The sequence below is a fragment of the Pezoporus wallicus genome, unplaced genomic scaffold (assembly GCF_028554395.1).
Source record: "Pezoporus wallicus isolate ANWC-B61680 ecotype Strahan unplaced genomic scaffold, APGP_CSIRO_Pwel_v1 contig_7904, whole genome shotgun sequence".
Classification (NCBI taxonomy): domain Eukaryota; kingdom Metazoa; phylum Chordata; class Aves; order Psittaciformes; family Psittacidae; genus Pezoporus; species Pezoporus wallicus.
The window spans coordinates 195117-215951 of record NW_026639904.1 but is presented as its reverse complement, the minus strand read 5'-3'; the positions used below and the strand labels follow the sequence as shown (position 1 = coordinate 215951).

Below are 20835 nucleotides of genomic sequence, written 5' to 3'. Positions count from 1 at the left end.
TTCGACAGAAGTTTTACCCTTCGCTATACAAGCACGTTTATTGCAGTTACCACGGCTAATGTTTTTTCCTCTCAAACAAAAAGAGGGAAATAATTTTCAGAAAATAACTATGAAACACAACTGTGCTGAGAAATTAAGAATGCAAAAAAATCTGAAAAGCTGCTTGAACTATGGAAAAAACACAAATTAATTAGAGCCTATTTCTACAACTCTAATAATAGATGTGCAAGATAAATTATTAACAGTTCATATTACGGTAGAACCTACTCTGTTAAACACAGCATTAGCAGGGAAGGATATTTGACCCCTTAATATTAACACATATAACTTTCACATATGGTTAAGAGAGCTTTGTTTTAAACTCCATCAGAAATCTAACTTGGGTCCTGAAGTTAGATGCTTCTCCACACAATATACAGAAGACCCCTATTATCACAGAAGCAATTAAGACCTTTCAGATCATCCAGTTGAAGTTATGAAGATTTCAGTACTGGTTTGTATTCATCTATTTTACTTGGGTCAGAAGGAACTACCAGCTAAGACACGAGGAAAGATGAGCCTAGCTAGTGTAACACATGCAGAAGCACTGAATCTGCAAGACCTAGGTACAGAGTTGGCTATGAGGTTTTGTGTTTGGCTGCAACCTGAGTAGTAGTATGCAATGTAGATGCATACATAGCTATTCAGCAAATATGGCCTAATTGCCTAGCACTTGTGCATTTTCTAAACATCACAAGAAAAGTCTCAAGAAAAAACAAGAAATAAAATTAGCAAACACAATCAAAGGGTAGAGACATAACTGTTGAAGTGCCTACAGTGCTACCAGAGTAGAATTGAGCTTCTGAAGATGTATTCAATAAAATCTCATAATCCAAGTGTAAGAAAGTCTGTAGCTACCAAATAAGATTTTAGTAAAATGACAGAGGTGCCTAATATTTCTTGATTCTGCATGCCCAGAGCTGCTGCATCTTCACTGAGAAAAGCACCTCTGCATTTGCTTTCTACACATAGTGATGAACACTTGCCTTATCAGGTCATTTACCAAAGGATGGATTTCATTTTCTAGAACCTGTTTTTACATTACAGAACCAATTAAAAAAATTATCCATCAGCAGTTGGAAGCAAGAGCAAGTGAAGGAATACCTCTGAACACCTACCACATATTCAAGCACTTCAAAATGAAGTGAAATGATATTCCTCTTGACCACACCTAGCTCCTTAGATTATCAAAGATCAAGTGCCTTAGATGCAGAACTCCCACTGACTGGATATTTTAAAGCTACTTATTTCACTAAGGACAGACAGAGGTGTCTAGAGGCATTTAAAATAAATAAATAAATAAATATGATAATAAGGTGCTTAGGAATGAAAATCCCATTGAAATCAGACTAGGTACTTTAAAAAGTTTTACCTACCATGACTTTGCAGAGCATGCAGAAAGTTAGTAATGCTTACTTAAAATGGCAACTGCATTCCTGAACTAAGACTCATTATCTCACATACTGTATCTGCAGAAAGTCTCAGTGTATCAAGAATTATGCTTGAAATCTTGACAGCAAACCAACTTACTTTTATCAGACCAGCAGTACTGTCCATAAGCCAGCAAAAAGATTTAAATTGTCCCTGGAAGAGCCAACACTTCACAAAATTATTTAACTGTTCAGCTAATTTTGAATGTCATTCACAAACAGAGGTAAAAGATTAAAGGACAAATCCAACTCTGGCATTACTCTTCAGGGCTCTCACTGGAGTCAGTAGGCACCACTCATACAGGCAAACAAATGAAAATTGATATTTCACTTCTGTGATGTTCCTGCTTTACACTGCTGCAAATACACTTATTCCAGTGGATTTAGAATAGGACTAGATTTGAATCATGGAGTGCTGAAGTTAGCCCTGTCACTAACTACCGAAAGTTATAAATTCATCACGGTTCCCATGATTGGGACTGTACACAATACCAGTTTTTCAGATGTCTCTTGTTCTGTTAAACTTCCAGTCATTTCACAGGATTTGGCTACTCAGAAATAATTGTTTCAAGCAAAAATAAAATAGTATATCTTCCAGCAAACAGACTAGCATTCCAATTGAAGTACAGTCTAAATCCTGAGAGGATTTCCTTTACTATCCTGATTTGTTCAAATGATCCAGAGATAGCACTTAACAGTAATGTTACACTTGCACAAGTTATCACTGCTTTCCAAAGAGAAAATAATCGTTTAGATTTAAAGGTTAATTCCATGTTCCTTCATGAATCTTCACAGCAATACATGACAGACTGTACTGTACTGCAATCAAATACATAGCATCTTAAGAGAGGAGAAAAAAAAAAAGAGAAAAAATCCTCATTAACAAATCCATATTATCAATATTCTGTTCAGCATCAGAGGCCTGAAGCACAAACTATAGCTCTGCAATGTAAAGCAACCAACCAACAGCCCTTTTGGACAGTTGTGTGTCACTTATTTCTGCTGTTACCAGAGAGATCTATTTCAATAATCAGTTTTACAAATGTTCATTGTCAAGCTCACCATCATCTGTAAAACAGATCAAATGGTACCATTAAACATCCCCTCACACTGTTCATAACTGTATATGTAACCCTGTCCTCAGGGTGTATATGAACAATGTTTAAAAAAAAGCAATATGCACAGCTGATCAGACCAGCAGCTGATCAGTATTTAATCACCAAATCCAATAAGAAAACAAATGAGGCAGAGCACAGGGGTGGAAAACAAAGGTAGATGGAAAATGTTAAATGAGCCACCAATTTATAGAAGATAAAAACACCCTCAGAAACAATTTACAAAACAATTTTCTTTTTACACATTTAATAAACATTCTGTCAGAGTAAACAAAATCTCAGAAGCTGGAAGTTTAAAAAAATCAATTAAAATGAAGTCACGGGAAATGGTGGGGAATTGTTCCTGGCAGTTATTTGATATAGTATGGTTAATATTTCTAGTCAGGCAAATTAACGGTTTTGCTGCTGTAGACTTGCACAATACATAACCTCTGAGGGTTTGTTCTGAAAGTTACAGAAATATATGCATAAATATTTTTATATAGCTACCTACTAGATGTACAGTAACAGTCATTTACTCTATAAACTTTTATACAGAGGAATTCTACAATACTAAAGCCGGCTGAAAAGAATATCTGCATCTAAAAAAGTAACAAAACACACAATTCATTCCATGGGGCCCCATTTCACTTGTAAAGAATACTTTGAAAGCTCTTAGATAAAAAACCTGCTTCTCTAGCCATCTGTATCAATAGATAAGCTTTTCTTTAACACTGTTCTACTGTATAATTTGTATTGTGCCACACTCATATTGACTGAAGAAAATTCAAGTGAGGCAGTGTCAGTTTCTCTTTCTATAGGGAAACCACTGAGCTGAACAGTGATGCACGTAAGGTCAAATCAGGATTCAACTTGTGTTGCTGCCTTAAAATTGTATAGGCTAAGGGAGAAATTGGTAGGCTTTGCAGACACAGTATAAGTACCACTAATTAAACTTTTTCATTATCCTACTAATGTATCTTGAATAACAAAATAAATTCAGGTTCTTACTTTCCATACCCTTTCATGTATTAAGTCATTCAAATTTGCAAACAGTATTTTCTTTGTATGCTTCAGGCCAAACATTGCTTTCCCTTCTGTGCTGCCAACCATGGCCACAGAAGGAAGTTCAAGTTTATTTAATTCACCAGCTTATCTCAACTTCTGCAGCTCATGTTTGCATTACAGATTTAACCACCTGGACATCAGGTGTAGGAAATAAGAGAGAAAGCAGCTTATCTTTATCCCAGTGCACTTTGCAAACACATTCAGGCTCACATGGATGGTTAAAGTACGGATAAGCAAACTGATGCAACCTTGCCTTGTTCAGAGGAATGAAAGGGGAAGAGATGCAACTGTTTCATATGCAGAGCTCACTTTTGTTTATGTTTGATCTGTACAAGCTGAAAAAATTATTCTCAGCTGTCACTGGCCCCTGCCTGCAGATACTGGAAAATGGAATACAGAATAGCTCTAGTCTATGTGTTTAGACACCTGAATGAGTCATCAGCAAGTGGGAGTTTTAGTCCTGCCTTGTCTTCATAAACTAAGACTCCCTCTCTGCTGAACCTTGTAGCCACATCTCTATCGGGTATCCCTTCATCCCATTTCTTAACCAGACTGCACACATGCTAGTTACCTGCTCTTCTAGATCAAAACACTGTGCTAACACTTACACACCTTCAGGCTTTCAAGCTGTAACATAACATGTAACTTTATGAAAATTGAGCTGACAATCCAATGATACAAGGGAAATACATCAATAAAACTAGTTGTATTTGAACTAAAGAATGTGCAGACTAAAACATTACGTTGGCATTAGGTATTTCATAGAATTCCTCCTCTTTGTCCCCTCTACAGATCATACAAGTTATGTGTCCTGTTAGCACTCACATGCTAAAAAATAGTAAACATACACTGAAAGGATCAGCAATGATTTTTAATAAGCACTGTGCTTAATTTCTTTTTCTTTAGTGACTGAAAGATTAAAAAAAAAAACAAACAAACAAACAAAAACCCAAACCTATTATCTCAACCAGCTTATAGTGGCCCAGAAAGACTAAATATGCATGTATCTGAAAAGTATTTCCCATCCCAACAACAGTAAGAATATCAGAAGTAATGCAATTAAGAGGATCCACCTATTAAAAGAAAACAATTTCTGAACTAGTTAACTTTGACTTACAAGAACAAAATAATTTAGTAGAGAACAATGCACACTTGCTAACCTTTCACATTAACATGTGGCAGTGCTTTTTTCTTTGATGTTTGCTGTGAAGTCAGAGAGCCTGTTTAGTTATGCTCATAAGAACAGTCAAAATATGAAGATATGGCAGAACCATCTGCCATTAAATCTAATAGACGAATTATACTTACAAACAGATGCATGTGAGTTGAAGAGAAAATAGGAGACGCTCACACAGATAAACTTATTACATACACAGAAATTACAGCTCAGGAAATAAAAAGATGGAGAGTGTGAGAATTTCAGAGGAAGTGTCATATACAAATTCCCTGAACTTGAAATACAGTGTTCCTTAAATCATTGCTCTTGGCCACTGGGAGAGAAAGAATAGCCAGTCAGTCCCAGTATAACAGATTTTATTTTGCTGCAATAGTCTCAGCCACCCATGTATAAACTTATTTTCATCAAAAGTACGTATCTTTGTTTCTATCCAGACTCACAGTACAACTGAGCAGCCACAAAATCTCTGTTGTTTTATTACCTACACAGTAGGAGAATTTTAGAAATTAAGATGACAGATTAATTACACTGTTCAATTTAATTAAATCTTTGAAGAGTAATGGATCCAACAAAAAGCTCCCTAATAAACTGCAGACAGAGCTATGAAAGAACAGTGAGTTCACAAAAGAAGCGAAAAGGCCAAACTGGCACAACAACTCCCTTTGCACTGAAGTTCTCTTCTGAGTAACTCAGGCACAGAATCTAGAAATAAATACCTCCATAGTACCAGCCTCTGTGAACATATGTGCAGCTACAACCTCCAAGACCGCTCGGTCAGTCTGAATATTATTTGAGACATGTCATCTCTGTTAGCAATTAGATGCTTTCTTTCTGCTGACCCATTGCCTCAGCACAGTGCATAAGCTTCTTACGCAGACAGCTAAGGCACCATAATGGACACTGCTCTCTGAGTGAACATTTCCAGGCTACAGAGAAAACAAAGCCTACCCATTCACTGTTTTCTAATGAATCAAGATGTACCGCTGGTGGCTGAGTGATGTAAAATGTCCAACAGCTAGGAGAATAGCCCCAAGCTCTTGCCAAATTATGCACTTCAGTATTACAGACCTGCTAGCAAAATGTATCAGATTTTCCTCCAACATGATATTTATCCTTTTGGACAAAGAGGACAGATAAAAATAAATTGTTGAACAAAATCTGATACCCAATGGAATAATGCGTTCAATGGGGAAAGGTTTTCAGGCAGAACAAAATATTACAGAATCTCAGATGAGCAGGACACACACAGAGTAAATGCAAATGTATTCATTGACATAAAGGGTGGAAAACTTCAAAAAATAAAATTCATTAATATAAACATAAAATCTTCTTCCATTGCTGAATCTACCTGAAAAGTTAACTATCCAGTTAATGGGTATATACAAGGCCAAAACCAAATTTCAAAAGTGGTATTTTGAATCAAACATGATGAAAATTGCATTACTTCACTGAAACTGTGTGGCCATCCATGGTCAACAAGATACACAGAACACAGCCACCTGTATATTTTATTTGTTTATCTCATCTTCAGACATGCTGTCTCAATATTAAGGACAGTAGTAACTTGTTTAAAGCAAACAAACAAAAAGACCACACACATACACACAAAAAAAAACCCAACACAAAACAAAAAACCCACAAACAATAAATGCCCAAACAACAAAAAGCCACAGTACATTAATTACACTATCAATTAGTTCTACATTAGAGTATCTGGATTAGGCGAAATTTTGCAGATGGATCTACGTGTGTTTGTTGTACCAACATCAACACAATCCCATCCAAAAAACAGGATTTCACTTATCATATACTTGCAATCATTTGAAGAGAAAACCTATGAAGACTCCTCTAGTAGCCATCTGTCCTTCTTATGCCAATACAGTGTAGACAATTATGGCAATATTCCTTTCAACCTTTTCAACAAAGTACATTAAAAAGGTTTGATCAAATCCTCTTTATGCAATATATGTCACATTCAGTGAATACAAATTGATGACCTTGCCCTTTGCCCTGGCAAACTCTCTTTGTCTTTCCTCTGAAACGGTATATTTAAGCACAGTATTTTCTTAAATGTTGCCTTGATGTCACATGGAGAGAACACAGGCAGCTGAATGTTAATTAAATGAATTAATGGGATTTCTTGTATACCCTTCTGGTACACAATTTTGACACTCATGCTCTCATCTCAAATATTTTCTGTATGATGAAAAGACAGAAAGGAGTATTATCCAAGTAGGTCAAAAAAAAAGATAAAAAAAAAAGGCACAACCTCAAATAATGTAATGATACAGTGAAAAAAATAAATCCTCCTTTTTGTACCAAAGCACCAATAGATTATCTTTAAAGGGAATACAATAAACCCTTAAAAGAATCCTCAAGAACAAATTATGTTTAATAACTTTCATAGCTATGGACAATTCATTAGTGTGCTGTGTCTGAAACACAGACTAAAGAGCACCTCTCTTTTTTGTTCAGTTCAGTATGCAAATGGTTGTCAACCAGCCAGAGTAGGTGGTTTCACTGATTCTTCTCTACACTGCCAGCTAATCAGTCTCTTATTTCATCTGTATGCAGCCTTCATACACACATACAGGAGAAACAAAAGCATAAAAAGGAAGATTTAAGTGCTTACCTACAAATTAACAGGCGACTCTCAGCAATAGAATAGTTATTTGCATTATTTGTTTTACAGTAGTGCTAAATGGTTAGACAACCCAATGTGCAGCAAACAGTATGTATTTATCAGGCAGTCTCTTCCTCTGAAAGTCTATAACCTGGCTTATGAGACATACATTAAAAAATCCCAGAGGACAGCAAAGAAAGCCAAGAGACAGATAGATATATGAGGGAGGTTGTCTGGTTTGGTTGCCTTTATTTATTTTTTTTTACTTGATTTTTAACAGTAATCCCTAAAGAGTCACAGAAGTTAACAGCAATGGCATGAAGTGAACAAGCGCACCTATCTGTTCATGTGCCTCAGAACAGAATGGATTCAGTAGATATTTATACAGTGAGTTCAAGGTATTGAGATCTAGCACAAGATGAGACTTTGCAAAGTACACACCCAAAGCATTTAACATAAAATGTAAGAGACTGACAAAGATGAGGGATTAAGAAGATGTGTTAAATACGTGCCATATTTGTGCTGACTGTCATTGCTTGAACACTGGGAAGGTAAAGGGCTGCTTACTAGAATGAGAAACAAAGAACACTGTCTGTGTCACATGCATGTCACAGTTCATATTAACAATGAATTAGACAGAAAAGACTGTTACTTTATTCATCTTTTGGGCGATAAGATGACCTGTTCATAAATAAATGAGGACAAAAGATTCTCCCATTTAGCTTCATCAAGCAACAGATAAGATAGGTAAGAGGTCCCCTCTAGAGTAGAGTAGCCCACACTCCACTGACACAACACTGGTACTCACACAAGGCACTTCTCCTCTGATTTCTTGCACAAAAGCCAGAAGAGCTCAGGCTCCATCTCATTAGCATACTCTAGCAGGCTTTTTCCACACTCTTTCCTGTAATATCCATGCCCCTCAGAAGCATCACCAAGTCTTAACTTCACTATCAAACTGTGTGACATACCTCACAGATATCAAAAATGGCAACTGGAAGATCTTAAACAACTAAAAAGCCCCCAAAAGTACAGTGTTCATAATACATTAACAGAATTAGCGCATGAGCTTATAGCATTTCCATTTTTCTCACCACACTCAGATTTCAAGACTGAAATATCACAGAATCATAGAATTGTTTAGGTTGGAAAAGACCTCTAAAATCATCAAATCCAACCATTAACCAAACACTGGCAAGTACACCACTAAACCACTTTCTGAAGTGCCACATCTACAGGTCTTTTAAATGTCTCCAGGGATGGTGATTCCACCAGTTCCCTGGGCAGCTTGTTCCAATGCTTGACAAACCCTTCCTGATTAGGAAAAAATTCTTCCGATTTTTTCCTAATTAATATTTTTTTCCTAATATGCAAGCTAAACCTCCCCTGGCACAATGTGAGACCTCTTGCCCTACAGCCTGTTTCTTGGGAGAAGAGACTGACATCCACCTTGCTACAACCTCTTTTCAGGTAGTTGTAGAGAGTGATACAGTTTATATAAGGTCATTAAGAGTGATAAGGGAGCAATATGAAGCACACATAGTTGTTTTTTTTCCTGGCTATAACTTGCAGCACTTCAATGCTTGACAAGATAAACTTCAAAATATACTACCCAGAAAAACAAATAAACAAACAAAAAACCCCACCACCTAAAAAGCAACTTGTCTTTCTAATCCTTCCATTTTGTAGCAAAACATTTACTGAAGAAACCTTGCACTCTGGCACCAGAACAGCTTTTTCCATTGATTTTCATCAGGGCAGAATTCTACCTTTTTAAGTTTACACAAGGCACAGCTTCACTTCAGTCTTCTCCAGCAAAACAGGAGCTTCTCTCCTTTGGCCACAGTTAACTATCTTCTCTTCTTCAGGAATACATGAGACCATTTCTAAAATGGATCACAGACATGAAGTGGGGAAAATAAAACCTAGGATTTTGTTTTCAAACTCAGCTCATGTCTCTGCACAGATCTAAAACACGGCCCAAGAAACCAACATGTTAGCACCTCTTTTTTTGCAGCATAAGAGGAGCGGAAAGCAGGGTTGTCACCTCTTAAACTGTCTTTGTCACCAGAGAAGTCAGTGAGGAATTGCACCTCAGATTAAGAAAAATCCCATTTTACTGGATCACACTTCCCTTTCGGAAGTGCTGTAAGAAAAGAAAAAAAAAGTTGCTATAAAAAACCCCCTGACAGCTGCTGGACAGGAACTTTTGTCGTCCTGAGCTCCCTGTCTCTATCTACCAAAAGAACTCTCAAAACCAGGGCAACTTGAAGTGAACCAGTAAACACATTTAGCAAAATATATCCCTTATTTGAAATGTACTATAAACCCACACGCTGCAGCATTTGAAGCACACTGCTTGCGTTATAAAAGCAGCAGAGCAAGCAAAGCAAGCTTAGTGTTCTTCAATGTTGCCAAGGCATCAGCAATCAACTGTGAACAGCTGGGATGTCATCACTGAAACACACCAAACTGCCTTATGCCCATATTGAATCACTTTTGAATGCACTTTCCTGTCCTCTCCCTTTTTTTCTTTTCAAGCAAGATTAGCTCCCAAATGATAAAATTTCTTTTAAAAGGTCAAGTTCATTTTTTAACTTATTTGATGTATTTTTCACTTTTTTAATTCCATCCACCTAAACAGCCTATCAAAATCAATGCATTTGTAATGATCACAAATGCATGGTAAAGTCACTCTGGTTTGACTTGCTACAGGAAAATCTATCCAAAGCATCCCACAAAATACTCCTCTCCCAGCCATTTCATCATTGTTCAGGGCTGTATGGAATGAAACTTCCACAACTCAAGCCTCCTGCAGGATACCACATAAAGATCTTACTGTGGCAGGTAGAAAAAACAGCACCCTCTGACCTAACAGCCTATAGTTATACTGACAAGCAAAAGATAGAACCTCAAACCTGCTTACCAACCTGAAGAAGCTACTGTATCTTTGCTTGACAGAAACAACTTTTAATCACAGTTACAGTGAAAAGATTAACAGTTACCTAGAAAAGACATAAGACATCTAAGATGTCCTTTCCAGCAGGTAAGTCTACTAACTCCTGACTTATTTGAAGTGCTTCTCTCCAGTCACATAGTAAACCCCTGCATGCTTTTCACACTCAGTTTTACCCTTTTAGTCCTCCTTAAGAGGAAAACTTCCATTAAACATGGAAAAGTAATTAAAAAAAAATGTGTATAAGCTTCAAAAATAATTTTCTTCCAAATTTTCTCCTGTCATACTCAACTCTTGCAGTGGTTCTGGAGTCTTTGTGATACACTTTTTTGTCTGTGCACTAGGGATGATTGTGAAGAGAGATTCAGTTCATGATCCACACGGCTACCACCGTTACACTGACCACCACTGCTTTCTGTCAGCATCACTAGAAACCTCTAGAGATGCCTGACACCAAGCGGATGGTGTGACCAGAGAGCAAACAAACATACTAGTGCAGAAGGACTCCTCCAGTGCAACAGTGTACCTTCCACTCATTGTGGTGTGGACTTTGAATTACACAGAGGTGGAAGGCCTGAGAAGAGAATACTAAGAATGAAGACATTACCATCCAATTTGCAGCAAAGAGAGAGATTTGGGAACCAGCCAGTTTTGAAAGGGCTGGTTCTTTTGTAAGCAAGAGAACTCAAACAATGCCCAAAAAATATGCCCTCTGAGCCAAGAAGGCAGGAAAAACTGCTTGGCACAAATGCAAGACTCCCAGAAGCAGTGAAAGAAGAGCAAAGGAAAGGCAGTGTTAGACACTATTTTCCAGGGGGCACTCTCTTGCTGTGTAAAACTTGTGAATAAGAAATTCATTTTCTGAAGTCCATGATTCTTTGTTTTCTTGAAAAGTAGTTCCTGCTAAGGGTACTTAGAAAATTAAAGCCTCAACTCATCACTAGATAAGGGCTGGGTATGTGTGAGAAAGATTAAAACAATGAGCATAGGGAACAGGTTGGCTAAGCCTGGGCCAAAATCCTTGCAATGATGTTCCCTCAGGCTGCACTTCCACTTTTGAAATCAGAGGCTAAGCTTGCTTGCAGAGATGCAAGTCTGTTCAGAAACTAAGCAGCTCAAATCTGCTTGGCAAGAGCAAGGTGATGATAACCCTATTTTTGTGTGAGGTTCTTGCAATTTCTATTAATTGCAAGTTTTACTGGGATACAGAAACTGGGAGTTCCCACTTTTCACAGGCAGCTCTCAACTTGACCTTGTCTGTGCCACTCAAATTCTTCTTTAGCATCTTCTTCAGCACCCATGTTATGTACTGGTGATCTCTGGACTAAGATCCTGGTTCCACAGTCTGAGGTCCAGGTTTCTTCTATTCAAGATCAAACATAACCTGACGTGTAATAGAGAAGTCCTCTGCTAGGAAGCAAAACTAACCAAGTCTACATCGAGGGGTACATAAGCCTGTGGGATCCAGAGACTGGATCCAATCACAGCATGTCTACCCTGGAGACTGCAACCCAGACTTATTCCATTTTAGTCATAGGCACAGATCAATCACCCTGTACAGCAAAACACAGTGCATGTTGTGTGCCAGTAACACGAGTATTTATGAACCAGTGCCGGAACAGGGAAGTGGAATTCTTGCTTTCTATTACTGGTCCTGGAAGACAATTGTTTTGCATTTAACCGGGATGTTTGTATCAGCTATCTGTGCAATTCTGGTTGTCCAAGCTAGCCCAAAGTTATGAATTCAAATAATAGACATCAGCCTCTGCAATGTTTTATCTCAAGCATCTGCATACACTCGATGCTTTGAGAAGGCAATGATACATCATGCTAACAGAGTGACAAATTAAGCTTCTAATTTCACAAACTCCTTCTGGAAACTGTGCCACACAGTAGAAGAGGTGGCTCCTCCTACTAAAGACCTGAAACGACTTCATGAAAGCCTTTCATTACTACATTAGCAGAATTAGCAAATAAATGTGAAGCACATATAATTAGTAAGATACTGAGCTCAGTCTTAAGGCCCAGGGTCTGTAGACCACAGAAATAAAGTAGTATACAATCTTTCTTATGGTCTGATTACCTAAGTGTTGTCTTCAGCTATAAATAAGTTCCAGAAGCTGCCACTCTCTTTCCTCTTTCATCCAACCTTTTACTTCTGTTTCCACATGCTGGAACAGCATCTTTTCACTCAAGATAGCTGTATGATAAACCAGACTACTGTCATGGTCAGAATTTAAAACAGAACAAAGCACAAGAAAGCCACAACAAACAAAGAAGGGTTATTTTAATGCTCAGATCAGGTCTGTCTTCCAGCCCACTCTCACTCCTAGTAGTACTAGGACAATGGAAAGCATGGCAAGCTGCAGGGATGTGTGGGAATGAATAGCCCTGAGTGCTGAAAAATGGGCAGTTCTTATGTTACCTTTTGCTTCTCCGGAATTACAAGAGGGCTTTACTTCCCATACCAATACAAGACTGCCAGCAGCAGGAACCAAAACAAAGAAAGACATCTCTAAACAAAACTAGTATTATGAAAGTGAAGGGGGATGGGCAGGATATACTCTTTAAACTGCCTCTTTCTCACAAATGTTAAACTGATCTTTCAATTATTGATAGCTCACTTTGTCAAGTGACCATTAAACTAGAAGCTGCCTAAATCTGTATTTATATTTAAAGATGTCAGCCAATGAGAAGTATGCTCACAGCATTACTTACAAGAAAAAAAAGCAGGCCCTATGCAAAGCAACTTTGCAATCTGGGACTGAGGGGACTTGCTGTTTTCCACTATAATTAATCTAACTGAAAACTGGAACCAAGATTAAACCTACTCCTATTTAAAATCAACAGCCTCGTATTAAAATATCATTTATGCCAGTACATTAAGGGAAAATGAAGCTTTCGTAAATGTCTTTGCTTAACATGGCAGTGACATATTCAGTGTGAAGTAGAGTTTTATCTTGTTATATAAAACAAACGCAACTTGTATAACATCACTCCAAATACTAAATTACTAGGGAAAAGAACATGCAAGTAATCAGACTTGAATTCAGAAATAAAAAACAGTGACAAATAATATCACCTGAACTTAAATTAACTGAACAAAAATTCTCTGTGGCTACATGTCAGCAGCTTCACCAGTCAGCCTTTCAGTTGTGAAGGCTGGAGGAGGAAGGAGAGATATTGCATAAAGTGAAAATAAAAGTCTTCTCTTGTGAAAGCCAATACATTATCTTAAGATAGAAAAAAAAATGGTCCCTAAATATCCGCAACTACAATTAGTAATAGTCATTAAAAGCTTTCATTATATAGAGTAAGTGTAATTAGAGCATCTTGCCCGCACAGGGTGCAGCACACAGAGAATGCTAGAAGGATTCATAAATTAATGCCAAATCAGTCTCATTCCCGTCTACCACACAATCTGCTGTAAAAGAGAAAAATTGTATTTACACACATTAAGGCAAAGCCCACTGGCCTCTACAAAATTAGCCTAAACACGAAATGTAGTTATTTGAGGACTCCCTATTTCATTATGTGTCTTAGGAATAAAGGGATGAAGTTTGCCATCAATAACACTGAACATATCTGCTGAACCCCGCAGATTCCAGGGCATTAATAATTTAAGCTCTTATGGGAATTTTGTCATGGTGGAGATAGGACTTGTCTGCAAACGGAGCTCAGGGGATGTTCAATATGATCTATTCTAGTATACACACACAATTGCTACATTTATCATGATGCAGAGGAAAAGAATGGTTCTTTCTTAAGGACTTCAGGAATGCTGCTTCTGTAATTTACACAATAAAACCTCTATTTCTAATAAAAAAAAATATCACAGGTTCTAAAAAGATAGTCGTAAGAATTATACTGAAAAGGTTTCTTCTTTTCATATTTCTATTACTCATGCATGTATGGTGGTGTTCAGCACATTATAAAATCAAATAGGAAGTCAGCAATTCAGCTCCTGACAGTAGTATTGTCTATGTAAGGTGCTACTGTAAGCATGGATACTGTATGAGATTATGGCCTAAGCAGATAAAGCTGCGTGCTTGACTCAAGTGCAAATCTAATAGTTCTGTATGTAAACCAGTCAGTTCTGTTCATGATTACTAGATCACGATGAGAAAATACCCTCTGCACACGCCAATAGTAAGCACAGAAACAACACATCCTTTTGAGATGCTTATGGTATTTAACACAGACTGAATTCAGTCATTTGTGCAACAGCTAATCTATGGTAACTCCAGGTACAGACACATTTGCACTGTAACAAACGTATCTGTGTTCTAATTTAAAATAATGATTTACACACTTTTGCTCTATAATGGAAGTAAGCTCAAATGGAGTTAAAAAAAACTAGGCAAGAAAAACTTTCAGAACCAAGTTCTAATTCTTAAAATAGAATTTTCAGAAAAAACTTCAAAAACCATTTCTGTCTGCATACTATTAATAAGCCCACACTGCACCTTCACTATGCCAGGCATGCACAAATCAATGTGCACCACAGTTTGCAAGTGGCAGAAGGACTGATGCTCCATTACAAAGCTCAGGCACTAGAGCAGCTAACACAGTACTCATACACCCAGGAAAGTAGCTCAAAAAAATTCTTGAATTTGCTAAATCTCCATTGAAATAACATTTCAGTAAATGACTGTATAGGTGATCAGAAAGAATCTTAATGGCATAAGGTTGCCTCAGCATCTTTGTCCTGCTGATGAGTTTTTCATCATGATTTAAGATATATCCTGTAAAACCTGGAGGATAGCACCCAAAGGCCCTACAAGATTACTATCCAATTATCCATGAAAACTAACTCCCTATGAGTTCAGCTCAAGAACTTTATCATATAATGTCATAAACCAATTATTTTTCTATTGAGGTATTTGTAACAGAATCAGTTTGTAAAATCTAATTCAGAAGTTTACCACTATAGCAGCTTTCACTTGATGTTAACACCGGGAAGAGCTATGCTTAAGCATGTTATGTTAGTGTTGGCTCTCACACAATTACTTGGATGAGGCCTCCTGTATTTCTGATGACAATTAGAAACCATGGGAGCAAGAACAACAGATAGGCAGAGGATGTGGCAATTGGGCAGAAGGAATGTGTGCAGGATAGTTGTGGTATGCATACCCTCCACCTGAAAAGGAGTTCTCAGGCAAGGGGACCTCTATCCAGCCTAACCCAGAACTTGCTGTTCTTCCTTCTGCACTGCTGTTTTGTATGCACCAAAGCCAGCACAATCCAAGCACTCCCCAGAGATCTGCTGATCCTCTCTCGATTATGCTTCTCCAATATATCATCTTAATTTAGACTTTGCACTCCCCAGGGCTCTCCCTTCCCCAAACCCTTCTCCATCACAAACCTCTTTTTAATCTGCTTGGACATGTCTGTGTTTGACTGAACTCTGATGACTGCTGGATCTCTCTCTTGCTAGTTCTCCAAAGAGGAAGAAACTACTCCTTACTCTGACAGGGCTTTAAGAAATCCATACACCAAGTATATAACCAAAAATTTACCTGGACAGCCTAGAGACAGTGACTACCACTGTGGCAAAACAAATGCCTAGAAGTCTTAATCTATATCATACTAATCTAGAGTGTTTGAACAGCTTTATGAAATAGTTTGATAAGATTGTAGTGTTTTTTTCTATCAGGGATGGCCTCTTCTGCCCCTAAAAGAAAGCACAACAATTATCTGAAAGAGGCTGCAGAGGGCTCTTAACAGCTTTTAAAATAATTCCAACAGCAATCAGACCAAAACAGACCTCCTCCCATATATTACAGGTGATACAACTTTCTGTATATTATTTGATAACAGTGGATCAAGATGCTCTCAACACAAGTTCAGCTGCCACTGCACTATGCTGTTGTCTGAACTAGCGTAACAATTTTAATGCCAAGAGTTAAATCAAATTGAAAAATAAACAAGAAGTCAGCATAATGCTTTGCAAGTGTTTACGGTGCAATTATGCCACAGCTTGACGGAGCAGGACTCTGATCATATATTTTTCCAAATGTCTTCGAAGTATCCCATTTTGACAGACCTTTATGAATGGGGGCAGGATCAGCCCTCTGCTAACTCTGCTTCAGTGTAAGCAAGCTGAGATAGTAATGATGAAATTCTGTTTTAGTTCTCTGACTTGAATATGTATGCACATTGACCAGATCTGGGAACAGGAAGACAAAATGGCAGACAGGACAGCTGTGCTGGGAAGCCCACACTGTAATTAGAAGGGGACAAAGGAAAAAAAGGGCAGTAAAAGCCATACTTCTACTTGTATTAACTGAGTGACTAAACTAAGTGATAAGGCAGTATTCTGTAAATATTAGGCTTCATCTAGATTTTATTATTTATACAAGCTGTGTATGTTATAGTAATGCTCAGCTTGTATTTTAACTCCCTACTAAAAATATGGAAAGTAATAATAATAAGTACATTTTACACGTAAATTCATGTAACAGTTCTTACTTGGGGACACAACACAGTCTATAAAACGAAGTATCTATATAAAATGAACTATGTAGTCTTTTTCTCTGGTTTAATTTGCCTGCAAAATAAGGAAGATGGATAGAAGCTGCTTCTCAAAGTCAATGACCAGAAAAATCTTACTGAAATGCTATACATGAGTTAAGGCTAGAGTAAAATTCACACTGTTATTTTGCAAACTCCTTCATTATAGTGCATTATCTGTATCGCGAATGCACCAAGTGATCTTTCTGGGGACTTCATACAACTTCACATGATTATGCACCCACTGTAGGGAACTCAATTCTAGGACAGGGAAAGATACCATGACCATCACTGAAGGAACAAAAATGTCTATGTAAGCACCAGTTCTCAGAAATGAGAAACAGAGCTAGGTCTAGGTGCCTATGGGTAGAGGTGCATGGAAAACAGTGAAACATTTGGGATGTATTTGTTGTTCTTATGGGGAAAAAATAAATACACGCAAAACAAGTATTTATAGCCTTTTCAAATTTCAAATGACTGATTTACCAACCACATGCTGTCTATCTCCTATGAGGCATTGAAGAATCACTTGAGTATCTGTTCCACTCATTACAACCAAGCTTTCTCAACCCTATACGGGATATTTACAGACTGTGGACTAGCTCCTCTAGTCAGAGCACAGGTGCTGCCAGTGCAAATACCACTCCCCATGAGCTGAGGGATAAAACAATACTGTCTATTTAAAAAAAAAAATTAAAAAAAAAAATTCTTTCATGACAAGATACTTTTAGAACTAGGAGATTTGGGAAATACTATGAAAACATGCACAGCAAAAGTTGTCTTTCCCTTGCAGTCATTCTAGGTTATGGAGGACAGCACCACATCCTAGTTATTGTCTCCCCTGCTAGCCAGATGTTAGGCAGGGAACCTGCCACCTTCTTCTCAAAACAGCTAAGAGTAAGAACAAAACTGACTGTCCCTCATGCTGAGCAAGGGCCTCAGTACTGCTCCTCACTTTTCTTAAGAAATTGTATCTCCCAATCCACTTCCAATTCTGATTTATCTAAGAATTAGACCTCCTACAGATTGATTACTAGCTCCAGGCACTTGATAAGTCATGACAAAATTAAATTCATGGGCTAGTACAGTTTATTAGCAGGTTACTGAGTTGCTGGAAGGAAGGAAAATACCCTTACTTATCTCCCAGTGCCCTCCTACCAAAAATCTAACATACTTCACGTCACTCACATAAGTCATGTATACGTCTGTCGTGGTTTAACCGCAGCCAGCAACTAAGTCTCACACAGCCACTTACCCTCTCCCTCCCCAGTAGGATGGGGAGGAGAATCAGGAAAAAAAAAGTAAAACTCTGGGTTGAGATAAGAACAGTTTAACAATTGAAATAAAGTAAAAACAAACAAACAAACAAAAAAAACGCAACAAAAAAAACCACAACAACAACAAGTAATAAAGGAGAGAGGAAAGAAACCCAAGTGATGCACAACACAACTGCTCACCACCCACTGACTGATGCCCAGCTTGTAGCCAAGCAGTGATCAGCGCCACCTGGCCAGCTCCCTCAAGTTTATACACCGAGAATGATGTGCTGTGGTATGGAATACCCCTTTGGCTAGTTTGGGTCAGGTGTCCTGTCTCTGCTCCCCCCCAGCTTCTTGTGCCCCTCGTCACTGGCAGAGCATGGGAAACTGAGAACTCCCAGATTAGGGTAAGCACTATTCAGCAACAACAGAAACATTGCAGTGTTATCAACATTATTCTCAGACTAAACCCAAAACACAGCAGTATATCAGCTACTATGAAAAAAACTATCTCTATCCCAGCTGAAACCAGGACATCATGAAACACAAAGCCTATGAAGTCCAGAAAAGACCAACCTGTAAATTAACACCTTACACAGACAGGAGTGCGCTGAAAGACCAAGCACAAATTTTGCACTGTGAGGATTTGTATAGCAACACTAACATTCAGCCTCCTTAATTCATAGAAATTGCATTTACCCTCAATGGCGTGTTTGCACTGCGTGTTCCTGTAAAACACTTAATTGGCAGATAAGCTTACATTGTTGATTTATCTAGCTGCATTATGTACTTGCTTTCCACAGCAAAACTTCCACAATGAAGTAAATTCTGTCAGCAGCTAATCATGTACCATTAAAAAAGATTACAGGAAAAAAAAAAATCATAAATGCACAAGGACCTTCTCCCTAACTGCTGCACTATCTCACACAATTAATAATTTAACTATCTGAAACTTCACATGTGCAGGGTACTGCAAGTAGACCAGTGGCATTTTCACTTCAAATTTATATAGTCTTTAGTCAGTATACTTAATCTGCATTTCTAACACCTGCTTCAGTCAGCTATGAAGTGCAATGTTATCTATAAAATTTTCTTTCATCTTTGTACTGTCCATCTAACAAAAAATTATGATCGTGGATAATTATTTGACTTTAAAAAGGATACGGAACTTTTCACATGTTTTTTGATCATTTCTTGAAAGACATGCTCATATATTTGACATTCCATTTTATTAAAAGGTTTCAGTTTTTTTAAAAAACCCTGGCTTTCACATTATTCATGTTATCTAATCCTATGTAATATAGCTCTCCTTCAAAGAGTTAACAGTCACTTTCCATACAGTAGTAAAAAATGAGGGAAAGAAACTAGACCACAACTAAGCAATGAGGCACCATGAGGTGTGCATTTTCAGGCTATTAGCACATGCCTCAAATGCACCTGGAGGAATAAGCTACAATGACTTTTCTACTCAGGTGCGTATCAACATTAGCATCTGTATCATACCACACTACAAAGTGATATCCCGCCTTCACATATTAAGATACAAAATTCTCTAATTGACATGGAGTGGTCACCACATTTAGATACAAGTAAAAGAATTCTTTTTACTGGGAAGAAAAAATAGCAAATTTTCAAATTCTTCACTCTGTCAGAGTTCACATACAGTCTGTACAACATACTGAGTTTTTTCATAGATAAAGTCAGATGATCATCTACTCTGATCTTCTAACAGCTAACAGGAAAGGGGCAGCATTAACCATTCTTGCAACAAGCCCTTACACTGGAGTTGATCAAGACGGTACCTCCAAAAAATATTTTAGAAAAGGAATTTTGTGATACAGCCTTTTTAAAAAAGTAGAAGCAACAAATAAACAATTTATCAGTATATGAAAGTAACCAGCGATAAGTGGGTGGAGAATGGGAATGAAGGATGAAAGAAGATCCTAGGAAGCACACACGTGTCATGCAAGAAAGATGATAAATTGTCTGAGTAAGCCTCAAGGAAGATGAAGGAATTAAAGATGGTTTGGGCTGGGGTTTTGGGGTGCTTTTTTGTTTGTTGTTTTTTGTTTTACATAAGCAAAATGAAAAATCTATACAAATGACAGAACACTGCTAAAAGAAGCCAGATAATGACAGACCATCAATTAAAGTATTTCCCTCCCTTCCTTCAAAATAACTGGTATTTCCAAATGTTTTGAATTAAGGATGAAAGCTGAGGGTTGTTTTGATACTTTGAAAGAAGATAAGACAAAACAGTAATGAAGGAACCTCTCAGCAACAATACAAGTATAGCCATTCAAAAAACAAAATAATGAACTACTGCTGTCCCACCCCGAAGGGTCATGATGGTTTCCCAAAAGTGCATTTTAAAAAGCTAACAGCAAGTAATAACATGAATTTCTGAAGGAAGCTCCAATTTTATGCTAACCATGCCTTCTAGCTGAGTTAAAGACTTTGCGAAAGCTTTTGACCTAACCTCTGGCACCTCCATTAAGACAGTATTTGTCACCCTGACAGCAAGAGGAATGGTTTCCAGCCACTCAACTTACAGTAATAATGATGTCCCTCTTGTTTTTATCCCAAGAGACTGAGGGCTGCCGATTCACGGACTGCTGAGTTTTGAGCAGGCACTGCTAGGTCTGATAGAGAAGAACCACAGAAAAAACCCATTCA

The 20835-nt window shown here is 37.7% G+C and overlaps 1 protein-coding gene across 14 annotated transcripts in view; it reads right to left on the bottom strand.

The window, feature by feature from the left end:
- The window catches only part of SLC10A7 (solute carrier family 10 member 7), a 143380-nt gene that overhangs the window by 64905 nt on the left and 57640 nt on the right, over positions 1-20835 (bottom strand). The window contains exon 5 of one of the 14 annotated variants that reach the window (XR_008973082.1): positions 7267-7383. The exons of the other annotated variants lie outside the window; for them this stretch is intronic. The gene's annotated coding sequence lies outside the window, so the exon portion shown is untranslated. The remainder of the gene's footprint in view (positions 1-7266; positions 7384-20835) is intronic. 14 annotated transcript variants of the gene reach the window in all.